The sequence below is a fragment of the Malaya genurostris genome, chromosome 3 (genome assembly GCF_030247185.1).
Source record: "Malaya genurostris strain Urasoe2022 chromosome 3, Malgen_1.1, whole genome shotgun sequence".
In the NCBI taxonomy this organism is placed as follows: domain Eukaryota; kingdom Metazoa; phylum Arthropoda; class Insecta; order Diptera; family Culicidae; genus Malaya; species Malaya genurostris.
This window is the reverse complement of record NC_080572.1, coordinates 29956398-29971571: the sequence shown is the minus strand read 5'-3', so window position 1 is coordinate 29971571 and position 15174 is coordinate 29956398. Positions and strand designations below refer to the sequence as shown.

The window sequence follows — 15174 nt, the reverse complement described above, 5'->3', positions numbered from 1 at the left end:
AGTTTCGCCAACATTGATTACATCTTTCCCGGCAAGGTCACAACGCTATGTTCGAAGGTTCATCCAAACAATCGGGAACCGTGAGCGATTTGAAAAAAATATGTAAACACAATGGAGACGCCTAATACTCTAGTGTAGCGGCAAAGAAATGAACTCAATCCACAACCCACAATTTCACCCGTGAGACGCGTGCTCGTCCTGCGCAGTAAGCCGCCGAAGTCTTTTAACAACTCGAAAATTCTTCGCACACTGCTCGAACTGTTCGAGATATGTACTAAAAGCATATTTACCGAATCTCGAACATGTACTAACAGCTGGTCCCGGCGACGATTGTCAGTGTCGTGGCAAGTTCGAAGTGGTCTAGACGTTTCTTAGTATTTGTTGTAACTCTTGATGTCTTTCAACTCGCGATGAATAGTTTTGTGAATAACTGGAAGACTAATTGCGTATAAAATAATGATATTGTTCGAACACATCAAATCCAACGGTATACCGGAGAACAATTACCGCATTTCCGATTAACAGGATGAGTAAAGTCGCCGTGAAGCTATACGGTGGTACTCAGAACGCATGAGAAGAGCAGCCGGCAATCATAATCCACGAGGATACGGACCATTGTGTATTATTTATTCTAACATATCAAGAAAGGATGTTCCGATCGATGCGATAGATCTGCTGGTGGTTCTCACTAATATACCAGCGAGTAATGACGCGAATGGATTTAGGTTAGCTCTTCTTTCCCTGATGTCTTACCCCATGTATGCCATTCCGATTGGGAAAAAAATTGATTGTTATATGGCGTAAAAGCACAGCGATGTATCAGAACAACTCGCTGAAGACCAGTGAGTTTCGGTTGATGTTGTGTTCTGGACGGCCCAACCATAAAAATAGTGCAAGTGAGTGTGGGTGAAAAAGTTGTACTATTGAGGATCCGAAATGGTAAACAAGAAATAGTGTTATTATTTCTGATGAATATTTTCTCTCGCAGTCCTCAATTTGAACGAAAAGTCCTGGTGCGAGTCAAATAACCCAACCGCTAAAAGGAATACATGTCAGAAAGGAAATTAGAAGAAAACCCGAAGGAAAATCAATGTTTAGACATTGTGTATGTTAACTTTGGTGCTGCGTCAAAAAAAAGGCTGGACTCGTACAGCTCATTCTGTGTTCGACCTCGACCGGTTCTTTAGTGCTGAGTGAAGCGAAATATATTTTTCATGGTTTTCCTTGGTTCCCATACCCATTAGAATCGGTTCGACTCAGCAATGTTATCACCTATCGTGTGTTTCCGTTGGCAAATCAGCTACGCTCGGTTCCAACGGCGTGTTAACAAGAATCGTATGTTTTTTACAGGAAAATTGTGTCAACAAGAGTAACGGATTTAGGCGAATGAATTTGGCAAACCGCCCTCTGGGGAAAGTCGTACGTTGCGTGGAATGACAAGAGCAAACAACAAACTGTCGAATCGTTGCTATAGTGAGATTGTGGTCCCCCAGCTTCGACTCCCGTAGGGAAATCAGGCACCTTTTCACCTGGTGTGTGCCGATGCTTGGAAGTGAAGTAGGAAATCAGCGATCAAATCACGTTGGTAGTGCAATCAACCGAAACAGTGCGACATCTGTCAAGGGTCGTCGCTAAATATTCTAACAAAAGAGATCATTCATCAACCTGGGGCTCACCGAGCAAAACAGATAAAAAATCTTCCCGCTTTGTTTGTCAAAGCATTGGAATCAGTGTGGAGTGAGAAATAAATAGTAGGACAAAAAATCGTCTGAAAGCAAGGATTAAATTGGCATTCATCCTGTCGCAGCTTTTTTTTCTTCTGGCAGCTGCTCTGCGCGCTTTGGACACCTTTTGGCTGTCAGTTAGGGGCTTTTGATGAAAGGTAAGCATTTTAGGGTGAAAGTTGTTACCTCCTGATGTATTGTTCACTGTGAAAAGGGGATTCGCCGGGTATCATAGCATGAATAAGTGTTTAAATGACTCACATAAAAAACATTTTCCTCCGATACTAAAGACTAAAATTGCTGAGATGATAAATTTACAAACTTCACTGAAACAACCAAAACCAATGAACAGCAAAAACGATGCGAAAATGTTAAATTCTGGACCGATTACTTAGGGTTGATAAAAATTGTCGTCGGCGGTTTCAGATTTTGTGATAAATTTACTTTTCGCATTCAAAGACTTTCAAATTATTTTATATCGCTCAATGTTTAAAGTATAAAGTATAATAACAAAATATGTTGTGCACTTTAATACATGTAAAATTCTGACATCACATCAAGAAGTGCATGTTTGACGCATGGGAAATTTGGATGAGCTATCCCAAGCTTCATTTTTTTTTTGTTTATATTTTTCTAGAATATGTGTGTATCATGTCGTTTTTGAAAGATGCCGCGGCAAGAATATGTAAGATATTTTTAAAGATTATGAGGTTTTCTCTGAATGTAAAAACCTTACGCGGCTTTGTTTTTTAATAAATGTAGAGATAATAATAGGAATAATTAATTATCGCCTCGAAATAAATGCGGTTTTTGTGAGTCCTCATGATTTATGAAAATTATTTTTTTGTGAAATGAGATTCTTTGATCGTCATTTTGGTATAAATTACTTTCGTTGCACCAAAACTTGTGCTGGTGTTTTGAAAATGGAACATGAAAGTACATTATATTTCCTCCCCAAATGGATTTTGGAATTTATGCGATGTCAGTAAATGCTACGGTTGAACATCGAAATGGCAGCCATAACATTTTCCTTAATGAAAATTACTCTCAATTAAAACTGTAATAAATCCTGTAGCAATTAAATGAAATTGTAACATTCAGTATCCTAATATCAGATATGAAATGAGATGACATGAGATATCAGATACTGCGTGATTTTTTAATTTAGGTGGCATCTAATTTTTAACGTATGATTACTTATATATATATATATATATATATATATATATATATATATATATATATATATATATATATATATATATATATATATATATATATATATATATATATATATATATATATATATATATATATATATTATAGGAAAAATAAAACCAAGAGCTCAACCATTTTTAAACAGATTTTTGATATCACTACACCTGCTACTGGGCAATATTTTTATGCATAAATTCGAGTAGACGATTCTATATTTTGGATTATTAGTAGTTCGATTGTCAATGAAGAATGAGCAATTTAAAATTTGTCGTGTTTTCCAGGTCATTATCATGATTTCCCTTTACAAAGACAAAAGTTTCGTATCAAGGGTGCTCTATTTCTTGTGTCGGTATTGTTACCCCTTCATAACTTGGACATTTAACAATCGATTGACTTCAGTTTAGTCTTTTTGGAAACGGCAATCCAGTACAATTTTCACCGAAAGAACGCTCTGAAACAGTGACACTGTGCATCGAAAGTAATCGTTCACAATTAATTTAACGTTAAAAATATTGTGGCAAACAGGCGCCACTTGACAATACTACTCGTTGTTAAGTTAGTTTTTGAGCACGGAAAAGTGGGAGCAAATCGTACACCAGCAAACCATATTGACAAGTTTTAGGTAAACATTTGTGCCGAAATCATCACTATATCACTCGTGAGACACTCGAAAAGGTTATGGAAAGCGCGAGAAAAAGAATACATAATGCTTTGGCTAAAAAAATGATAGTCACTTAATTGATGTTTTTTTTAAATACTCCGAACAAACTGTAAATTGAATAAAACCGATTCGTAATGCCCTAGAGAAGGTTGCTGCTGCACATCAGCAAAGTGTATCATTTGTTAATTTATTTTGTGCGCCGTTCACCTCGCACGAGAGACATTTTCATCAACATTCTGCTGTTTCTTCGTAGTTTCTAACGCAGGATCACCTTGTTCATGGAGTACTGGATGATCGTGTTTAGCACCTTTCATCTTCAACATCAACAAACTTAACGGTTCTTTTCAGGGCATCTAAAGTTCTCTAAAAAGTATATATAGATTCGAATGAATTCATATGGAATACAAAACACTGCTGCCAAAATATTCAAAACAAGTTTTAGCAGTGATTTGGACAATATTTGTGTACGTCAACAGTTCGAAAAACTACATAGGGCTGCCCCTTGAAGTGCTTTTTTATACAGGTGTACACTTTCCATAACCAAACATAATAATGAACTGTATAGTGGTCAACCATAGAATATTAGCAGTTGAAGCCGTGTGCTTGTAGTCCCAAGGCTATGTATGTCTATTTTGGATACATTATTACTTGTGCCTCCCACAATGCAAAAAAAAATTTCAACATGGTGAAACAATGGTGTCTTACTTACTATTGGCTTTTACTAGAACAAATATGATTTGACAAAATTATCAAGAATGCACACAAATTTATCAAAATCAAAACTACAAGTAAGATGTTTTCAAATCTCGAAAAAATGTCTCTTTGATGAAATTATAAATGAGCGCAGTATTCCTGCAGATTATCATCTTTAGCTTGTCGCTGGAAGCAACTTCGAAACGTATGAAAAAGATCGAAATTGTGTCAAGTCGTCATAGCGCGCTTAAATTTCAATAGTTTTCATGTGTATGCTGAAATAGTTATAATGAAACATATTTCATCGCGTTTCAATTGCTTTCAACGAATTTAGTGTAAAAATCGACGTAAACATTTCAAATGGGCCTAAAACAGTTGACAGATTCTTTTTGTTTACTTTCTCTTTCTATATGAATATTTTGTATGTAAACGTGAAAACTTTCATTCTATATGAATATTTTGTATGTAAACGTGAAAATTAGGGAGTAATTAACAGAATAGAGAGTAAACAAAGAGAATCTCTCATTTGTTTATGTGACCTCATGATATATTCACGTCAAAATATACTATTTGCGCCGTATCGCGTTCGACTTCAAATAGCTTTTGGGTAAGAATAGCATCTTTCACTCTATCCTAAGCATTAAATGTTGTAAACGTAGCTTATTGCTGATCACTTTGCAACAAATATTTGAGTGATTGTTACTAACAATTATTCACTTCTGTAAATCAAAAAGTGCTGTTTTGACTGTTCACTAGCGACAGATTGAAGATCAGTGAAAATTAGCTAAAAATCAGTACTCATCCCATTGTAAGATCATCACTAATTAACATGGCCTGTGTGTTTAGTTTTGCAAACAAAAACAGAAGATAAACATGTTATTTGAAAATTTACAAATTGACGCGATACCTAACTTCAAGCTGAACTTAAATTTAGTTCAATGTTTTTCAACGCGTTTTCAAATAAACGCAGGTTTATGTGATATTAAAAACAATTGATTGAATCAAAGTACCTTCTAAATGTTCGAAAATTACCGATGTAAAGCATTGAAAAAAATGCATTTCAGAGATTCACGTATTTCTCAGTGTGACATCTTAGAATATAAAATTTTGATTTCGAGAAAACGCGTTTTAAATTTTGACGCTTCAAAGGTATGAACATTATTACGTTCGATGTTCGACTTAGAAAATTTGAAATTCTCAGACAACATCCAATAAAGCAATAAATATAAAATTCATAGAGTTTGAATTACGTGGCGATAACATAATGTAGATAATCGGTTGGTAAAAAAAAAGATTCTACATCATGCGAAACCGAGAGTGTCATCAATAATACCTACGAATGTTACCATCAGGCCATTTACAACTTTCAAACAACCGAGCCCAAATTTGTCGAATTGGTTGAGTTTTCTTTGAGAAACCAGGTCGGTTTGTTGGTCAGAATTTGATATGACTTTCAAACGAACCTAAGATTGTTGAAATTGGTTTAATTATCTCCGAAGAAATCTAGCAGCTTGAAAAAAGTGCGATCTGTCCATGATATCGAAAGTGTAAGATATTTGATCTTCGAACTTGATCAAATCAATGAACCAATAGAGCTATTCCAGAAACGATTACAACAGACTTTACATACTTCAATCCGGAAGAAACTTTGCACTCAAGACTAATTTCTAGAGCCAGGTTTCCCCAAAAAATGTTTTTTTAAATTCCACTCATTGTTTGAGCAGTAATTCAAAGTTATACTCTTAACAGATGAAATTACAAATATTAAACTTACATACAAAACTTCATTCTTTTTTATTTTTTCAATATGGCGGCTCTGAACAATACAGTTTCATATTCTGTATCGAATTGGGTATGGTCTAGTTCCGACCAATGGAAAATTTTCACCGTATTATTTGATTAAAACGTGCCTCTATTTTATCCAAAATTTTCTACAGATTTGTTATTATAACCAACCCTTCTTTTAAAAGCAATTAATGCCTTTTCAAAAAACGAAAAAAACACAGCTAAACCAATTTATAGTCAATTACAAAACTTCAATATGTTATAAAAAACGAAAATTTTATCACTATAATATGGTTCTACAAACGAAAATCATTAAAATTAGTTTTTTCTCCTAGGAGTAACCGTTTTCGAGGTATTCATACCGGAATTCCTTCCTACTTCGTACGCTAAACGGTGTGGTTGATCTAAATTATTTCTCCGAAGATCCGAATTGTTCGTGATACGTATTCCGCTTGCTGAATGCTGTTTTCTGCCTGACAAGTAGTAAGCTAATTTCACTTTGCCTATGGTGAGTTATTGCATTAGTAAAAGGTTTTTGGTGAAAACATAATAATTACCTACATGACTGATGGAAATTTTGTAACATGGGCCTAATTTCACCAATATGTCTGTCTATTGAACCGAGCCCAAAAAGGAAAACGGAAACATCCGAATCGTAGAAAAGTTTACCAGAGCAAGTCCTACGGTGCGGTCAGCTTTGAGTCGACAGATAATAAAATCGATGCCTCTCCGGAGTCAGTTAGTGCTCCAAACGACTAAAAATATTCCCGCAAACTCGCAGTGCCTTGTACCGTTTCCAGCCTCATCCTAAAGGAATACCACTGGGAATAAGTGCAACATGCTTCTGTAACTTCACGTATACGTGTCTGAAATGCTTGATAAGGCAAACATCATCCGAAGGCTGAGGCGTTCAGCTGTGAAACACGATTATGCTTGTTCGACCTTCGTACACCGTTAAGTATCATCGAGAAACGAGCTAAGCGTGGTGAAATTTTCATCCGATTTGCATTCGCTACGAAGGCTAGAATGAGTCCTCTTTCTGACCCAAGTGAAACCAAAAATTATGTTCAACATTTTGCGGTTGGTTTATACCTAACATCAGCTGATTGAGCAGATTTTTACACACCACTCCAAAAGCACACGACCTGGAAGAGTGTGTTTCCGATGCACTCTAATATGTAGCTCATCCCCATCAATATTCATTCATTACGCGGTGGATCGGTGCTAAAGAGGTCCTTTGGAAATATGTGCATATCGATGTAAACTCCATCTCACATTGGAATCAATGAACATGAAAGCAGTGAGAAAATTCTCCATCGTCAGCTGTTGAAAGCAGCTGAAAGAACCATGAGGAATATGCAAATATGCATTGTGAAGGAATTGATAGGACAGCTTTTGCGACTTGTTGACTATTGTTTGTTCTCTTCAGTCCCTTTCAAAAGGGGTTGATTATTATATCTTTTGATCTGTTATTAAGATCACGAATATGTTTGCACTGCTCTCGAGCCGGAACGGAATTGGGATATACTTACAATGAAATATTACTTACTTTGTTGTTACAAGAAGGGCGAAAGCCATCTATACTTCTATTATCCCACGAACATAATTCCACTCTACTATGGTCAGAACAGATAAGATATTTATTTTCATTAAAAACGAAACAAATCAGTGTGAAAGTGAATTCCATGTTCTGTCGATAGCACAAATGAGTCAGAAGCTACAGTAGAAGGATTCTTTCTTTCGTTTTCCCACTCATTTTCTTTCTTCCGAAATTAGACCTGTGCGCCAATCAAAATTGCCAACATCGGTGGCTGAAGCGTCTTTTTACCAGCGGCGACGGCGAATCGACGTGACGCCATTTCCTGAAAATATCGGCGGCAAAGGCGGCGCGATTCAGCGTAATAAATTATTATCATATTATTATATTAATATTGATTCACACAGGACAATTTCTCTATTTTATTATTTTCTCGACCTACAATCAACGATCCTAATGTTTATGTGATCCATTAAAGCCAACGTAGTGAATATAGATGGCAAATAGTTTCGAATGCAGCGAATTAGAGAAGAAATTGAGATGAATATGTCTGGAGATGGTTGACTATTATTTAAATAAATATATCATTCATATAGCTATATATAAGGGTAATAGGTAAGGGCTCCCTATTTCATCTCATTTGTAGGGATGTCGTCTTCAAACGCCGATTTAGCCACTAAAATCACTATAACTATTTCATGTTACTGCTTCATTCGCCTTGCTCCACGTTGAGAATTGATTCACATTTCTTGAAAATTTAACTAATATTCATAAAACAGCTAAAAACACTTATGATGTGTTCACTACTCTGCTCCTAATTACATCTCAATGGATTTTTATCCATCCCATTGTTGATCCTTTATTCATCCTATAAATTAGCAATGACGACAGCAATCAAAACAAAATATTCCACTACTACACTTTCAGGTTCAAAATGTCAGAATTATTCTTAAAAACGGCCTACTGCCAACTATGAGAGTACATACGATATTTTTAGAACCAGTTTGAAATCATTTCAACGTTTAAAAATTTTTCGGTCGTTTCCGTTAACTTTCGCTTCAAATTTAAAATTTTACTGTAAAGTTAATTTGATGAATTTTAAATAAAAACAAAAAAGTACAGTTACTTTCATAGTAACAGTTTACTATTTAGGCATTGGCCTTTCTTAAAAAATGGCCTTTCTTAAATGCCATTTATATAGATTTATCTGTATTGTATAGATTTCTGCGTTCGCATACTGATTTAAATCAATGTACAGATTTTCTAAATTTAATACAGATTTGTACAGGTTCATAAAAATGAGAAGTGAAAAAATAGACTTTTCTCTGAGTACCTATTAGTATTTGATTGCAGAGTATTTTTTTAAAAGTTTATTAATCAGCGGACATATCACCTGTTAAAGTGGAAATCTTTTATGCAGATAATTGATTATGAATACTGAAAATTTTGAACCAATTTGAACTGATATATATATATATATATATATATATATATATATATATATATATATATATATATATATATATATATATATATATATATATATATATGTATATATATATATATATATATATATATATATATATATATATATATATATATATATATATATATATATATATATATATATATATATATATATATATATATATATATATATATATATATATATATATATATATATATATATATATATATATATAGTTATTGATAAAAAATTTATTCGTTGAATATTCTAGTGAGTGGGGCAATGACTTACAGAGATATAAAGAACTATCTTTTAACATAATTTTATTAGTGCAAACAGATAGAGCACAGATATAGACTTTCTATGCAAAGTAATACATATTTTCTATGAAAATATCTGGCATCTCTGTGCACAGCCGATGAAACACACACACACTTTACAGCGTAATGTAGACGTATAGAGGAATGAAACCAGTGCTACTAGATTTGCCACAATGGATATTTCATTAGTATTTAACACGCTCTTTCTGGTAATATTCGAAGCCGAAAATTTTTTATTGAAATATTAATATCAATCACATAATTAAACTAATGTCACGGATACCAAAAACATACTTTTTGATGATAATTTGAAGAATAAAAACAATTTTTGTTTTGTAACATTATGAGATAAATTGGCAACTTTGCGAAACCAAATGAGATGAAAACAAAGCGCAATCAAGTGAACGAAGTGAAAAACTTTCATCTCATATTTTTGAAGACTTTTATTGCTTGTCGGGTAATTTTTGAAGTTTCAAATCGTTAAATAAACAAGTGGCAAGTGAACATTACTAATTATGAAGACATCCAGCATTCAATGGTAGTGTAATTGTGCGAAATAGTGATCATGTTTTGAGACGAATCGATAAGTAGATATTCAGAACCATGACGAACTGTAAATCTTGAGACGAAAATGTGTCATAAATTGAAAAGTGAGTTTATTTTAAATGAAAGAAACGATCACCGATGAATTCAGAACCATTTTTTTTAATAGGAAAGTGTGACAATAGCTTTTATAATCATTTAAAAACATTTCACAGTTTGATTCAGGTACGTTGTAAGATACTTATCATGTTCAAAGAAATGAGGTAAAGGGATGAGATGGAAATAGGAGCTCAGATGAAATAGGGAGCCGTTACCCTACAATGAGTTTATTTTGTCATGAGCAAGAAATATGAAGTTTTATTCTGAATTTCACTTTTTAAATCGCTCGCGTTTTTACATAAGACTGCTAAGGCTCCTGTTTAAATTAAAGGCTAAAAATAAATATATCTTTTTCGTATACTTACGTATGTAATTGACATAAAATCGATTGTGCGCTCAAATTCATTCAGATATCGAAAAATAATATCAAATTAACACCCGATATCACTGAGAATACTGTAGAATTCATTTCATACAAACATTCAAATCTCATTAGAAAATAGTTTTATCAAAAGTCTGAGTTACAGTTATTAGAAATGTATTTCTCTCCTAAAGAGTAAGTAATCTGAACTTTTCGTAGACTGGCATTATTATACTATGCGTAATGTGTATTTTACTCATACCGTGTGGTATAATGAAAAATAAGACAATTTTCCAATATTCTGAAAAACATCAGTCTATTGTAATACAAACTTCCTATAACATCAAAAAAAAGATATTCTTAAGAGGCGAACCAGCTTATTGGCACAATGACGTCAAAATGAAATGTAGAGGCGCTGCTTGTTTTAAGATGATCCTTTCAGTGAGAGCTGCCGAATCGACAGGAAAATTTTTAATTACTTCACATTTTGAACGATTTCTTATAAAAATGGGTAAATTCATTTGAAAAATCATAGTGGAAGTAGAAGAAAATGTTTATTTAGAATGGAGCATTAAACTTGATTCAATACCATTTTTCAAATGCCCGGAAATAACAATCGCTAAACATTCTAGCGCTCGCTAAACATTCTAGATCGCTAAACATTCTAGCACTCGAGAAATCAATATCCGCAAAAACCTAACCTTAGCCAATTTCACACATAGTAGTGATAATCACTTTAAAATCGATTTTCTTCTCCTCCGAGTCTACTTTTATTGCTGATATCTATTTGTACTATTGAACAAACGAAAAAAATGTTGCTAATCACTACTACCGATATGAAAATTTTCGGAAGAACCCTGTCATTGGCTCCGGTTGACGTCGATAGTACTGATTTTCAGTATACGTAGGCGGAAAATGCTTTAGTGATTAATTTTCAATGAATTTTCATGAAAACTGTAAACAATTTTCCATATTGATAAAATCATTTTTTCGGCTGATGGAATATAATCGGCGGCATGATTAAAATGTGATAACCGGCGCGCTGATTATCTTTTGCTTAAACTGGCGGCGTGTCAAAATTATTGGCGGCTGGGGCGTGGCGCGGCAGCGCGCAGGTCTAATCGAAATATTTATTTACCTGTTGTTGCTCATATCTAATAATGTTAACTTCCAAAAAGTTTTGAAGTTTCTTTACATTTATATAATTTTTTTCAATTCAGCAGATTTTCATGTTCTTACCTACAAATAATAATTCAGTTTCGTCTTGCGTACGGAAACGAATGTAAACGTCATTTGATAAAAGATGAGAATCATGAAGCAATAGACTAAAATGTTCTTTTTAGTTGTTTTGTTGTCAAACCTAAGCATTTACGTTAAGCAATAAAAACGATGGTAAGACTGTGGGAGAGATGTACTTTGGGTACAATTCACTGCTCGAACTGTGATATATGATAAGTGCGACCACACAATATTACATGTACTTGCAAATAAATTTGCGTTAACTGCGACGCTCCATTATTGTGCATCTTATAAGATATAAAATCACATGATCGAAAAACATGTATAATCCACCTAGTAGTAAGGTGATATCTTTTGGCCTTAAATATGCCTTACTCTTCACTATACGGGGCCGGATGTCAATTAAAATATGCAAATCTAGCCGCGAACTCAGTCATTTGTTGATGGATTTATATAATTCAACAACCAATAAGTTAAACATATGTGGCAACGTTATTTAAGACTATCAATAGTATATGATATCATTGAAAAATCGGTTTGAATTAACCTATGTTTTAGGAACCAATCAGATCGGACCATTTTTTCCACAGTCAGATTCGGACGGTGAGCGAAGCAAGTTGTTTGATGATTGGATGGATGACAAAACTGAAAGCTACATTCATTCGATCGAAGGATAATGCATTGTGTGCGGTGTGTGCCATTTTCTGTCTGCTCCACACCGTGTTCGCTTGAGTATATTGAGTATCAATCAGCTGTTGTTCTGATTTTCCGGTAACTAGCAGACAATTTAGAACAAATAACAGAACAACACTTTCTCTTTCGTTTATTACGGTACTCTTAACAATCAATCACTCAAACTTTTTGCAGAGAATAACTAATACAGGAATATTTCAAAAAAATTTAAACAGAAAATTAAAAATGAGAAACTGTCATTTGCACTTAGGACCTAATCTAATGATCATCGAGATTTAACAACCAGTAGGTTCGAAAACAATTAAATCAAGCATAGCAAAAGTGTGTGCTATTTATAATAAATACTTGTAATAAATTGGATTGAATTGACTGATGTTTGAACGTGTCAACCAGAACACGTCAACCAGCTTGATTACTGTTGTCGATACTGTTTCAAATCTCTACATATAGATATTTTGAAATGAATTCGATGAGAAGGTTTCAAACATTGATGCTCCCAGTCACAAATAAACCCAAATTGGTGACTTTCACTTACAGTATTATTGTTGGACCTGGTATGGCGAATTGTTGTCAAAAAGCTATTTTCAAATCTAATATGGCGACTGGGTTGGCAAGTAGGATTTCAAAATAATGTTTTAAGGTTTTTTTTTAATCAAGATGGCGTTTGCGGCTTTCCGATAATCAAAAATATCACATTAGGTTTGGCCCTAATATTGGTAGTGTATTATATACTTTCCTTTGTTTTATAATTGCAATGCAGAAATAATCTGTATCGAGGAGGAATAATTTTCTTTATTATGGCATTTAAAAAATCATACAATTTGATACATGATTATAATTGAAATTACAAATTTTCTGTAATTTTCTAAAGAAATTAATCATTTACTTAAGTCCTAAGAAGTAGATCCGCAGGGAACATTGGAATCCATAGATATGCATCAGCGTTAGAAATTTTCATGTAGGCTTATCGGAAACACCTGCTGGTTGAGGACTTTTCGAACGACCATTTTTCGACGGCGCTTGTCGTGAACCGAAATATCTATTTACGAACGAAAGCCGAAGTTCGCAAATAAAGTTTTGTTATAAATATTTTTTATAAATGCTTCTTGAACGCACTTGACGATTATGCATTAATAACTGAAGGTACTTCCCAAAATCCGAACATTAGTTTTAGAATCACAGGTAGTGTTTCACAATCATTTGCCTATTTTTCAAATTGAAAACTGTTGATGAGAGAATTTGAAAATTGCACTTTTAATATCATCATGATCGGTCGTGTCTCGTACAACCCTGTAATTTTTTGTAATCACATGTTTTCTGCATCAATATTCGTTTGTTTTTCAAATCAAAACAATCTCAATAAATATACATATTTTTGAATATATGTGAGTAATATAAAAATTTCGTTTTTCGGTGGTTATAGTTGAACACTATTCTGAACAGTATTGTGTAATTGCATTGCAAATTGTGTTTAATTTTGATTTTAAGTATTGAGATATGGCGTAAAAATCGACTACACCAAAATATCGATCTGACGGATTCTTACAATCTACGGCTCGTTTGAATGGTATTACGATAAGATATCTAAATTTAGTCAATCATATTTAGTTTCAAGGTCAATTGTGACAGATATTGTCAAAAAACTGCAAATTGTGAAATAAAAGTTTGTATAACTCCCGAAGTAGCAAATGTAACTTATCAAAATTTCGAGATGTTCTACAATGTTATTTATGCTTCTATGATGTTTTGGAATTGTTATTTATGCTTCTATTAATTTATTAATATACGGCTTCAACCAAGTTACGGTCTTTCACTGGGTGTTTTTTTATGTTAGATATGTTCAGAAAGATTTTCAAACATATTAGAATCGCACTATTAAGTTTCACAACACTACCGAAAAAATCATTGTAGAACAACTTTGAGTACATCTGAAACAACTGTGCAGCAAATCACCAACTTGCCTATGTTTCACTAGCAGTCACAAAAGCTTTGCAAAGATTGTCAGATCATGTAAAAAGGAAGTAACTATAACAATTGTGCAACTTATCAAAAATATTACTAATGCCTGTGTTCGAAATGGCTATAAATCTGCTGTGAAAGTAAAATATGTGAGCGAAATGATACTCTCCGCAAGGTAAAAAATATGATATTCCGTATTGAGAACCGTGCTGTAAAAATATTTTTCTGCTGAGTCTGCATAATTTTGGCCGCATCATAAACTATTGGGTCAGTGTGTGAAGCTTTCTTCATTTACAGTAAAAATGACAATAAATTAAAAAAAGGATTTGTTTAAAATAAGCTTGAAGCTTACAGACATGAGAACAGTATCATAAAAGTAACAGAAATACACCATTACATACGCAAAGAAAACAAATTCAACTAGAAAACTTGTATATGGTTTGCTCTTTGCTGAAATAATGAGCAGACCTGAAATCACATGCGAATTAGGGTGACATTTTTTATAATCATTTAATTATGTTATAAGCACTTTATAATAGCATTAAATGGTAATAAAATATTTCACCCAAGTGAAATTATTCTGTTCAAATACTCAAACGTTGATAAGTTAATAACTCATGTACTCATCAAATCCGTTCCAAAAATATCCATATTGTAAGGGTTTTCAAGGAATATCAATAAACCGGAAGTCGCTACCACCTCAAATATCGTTTTCCGACATGTACTCATCAAACCCGTTCCGAAAATACCCATATTGTAAGGGTTTTCAAGGAATATCAATAAAGCGGAAGTCGCCATCTTGGAATTCAGTACCACCTCAAATATAATTTTCCGACATGTACTCATCAAACCCGTTCCGAAAATACATATATTG

General features: G+C 33.5%; 1 protein-coding gene across 3 annotated transcripts in view; it reads left to right on the top strand.

Annotated features, from left to right (window-relative positions):
- Positions 1–348: 348 nt before the first annotated feature.
- LOC131439492 (uncharacterized) overlaps positions 349–15174 on the top strand; it is a 210736-nt gene continuing 195910 nt past the window's right edge. Inside the window, exons 1-2 of one of the 3 annotated variants that reach the window (XM_058610573.1) lie at positions 349–487; positions 1351–1882. The gene's annotated coding sequence lies outside the window, so the exon portion shown is untranslated. Of the gene's footprint in view, positions 940–1350; positions 1883–15174 lie in introns of all 3 variants that reach the window. The other 2 variants (XM_058610572.1, XM_058610571.1) reach the window with 2 other exon arrangements.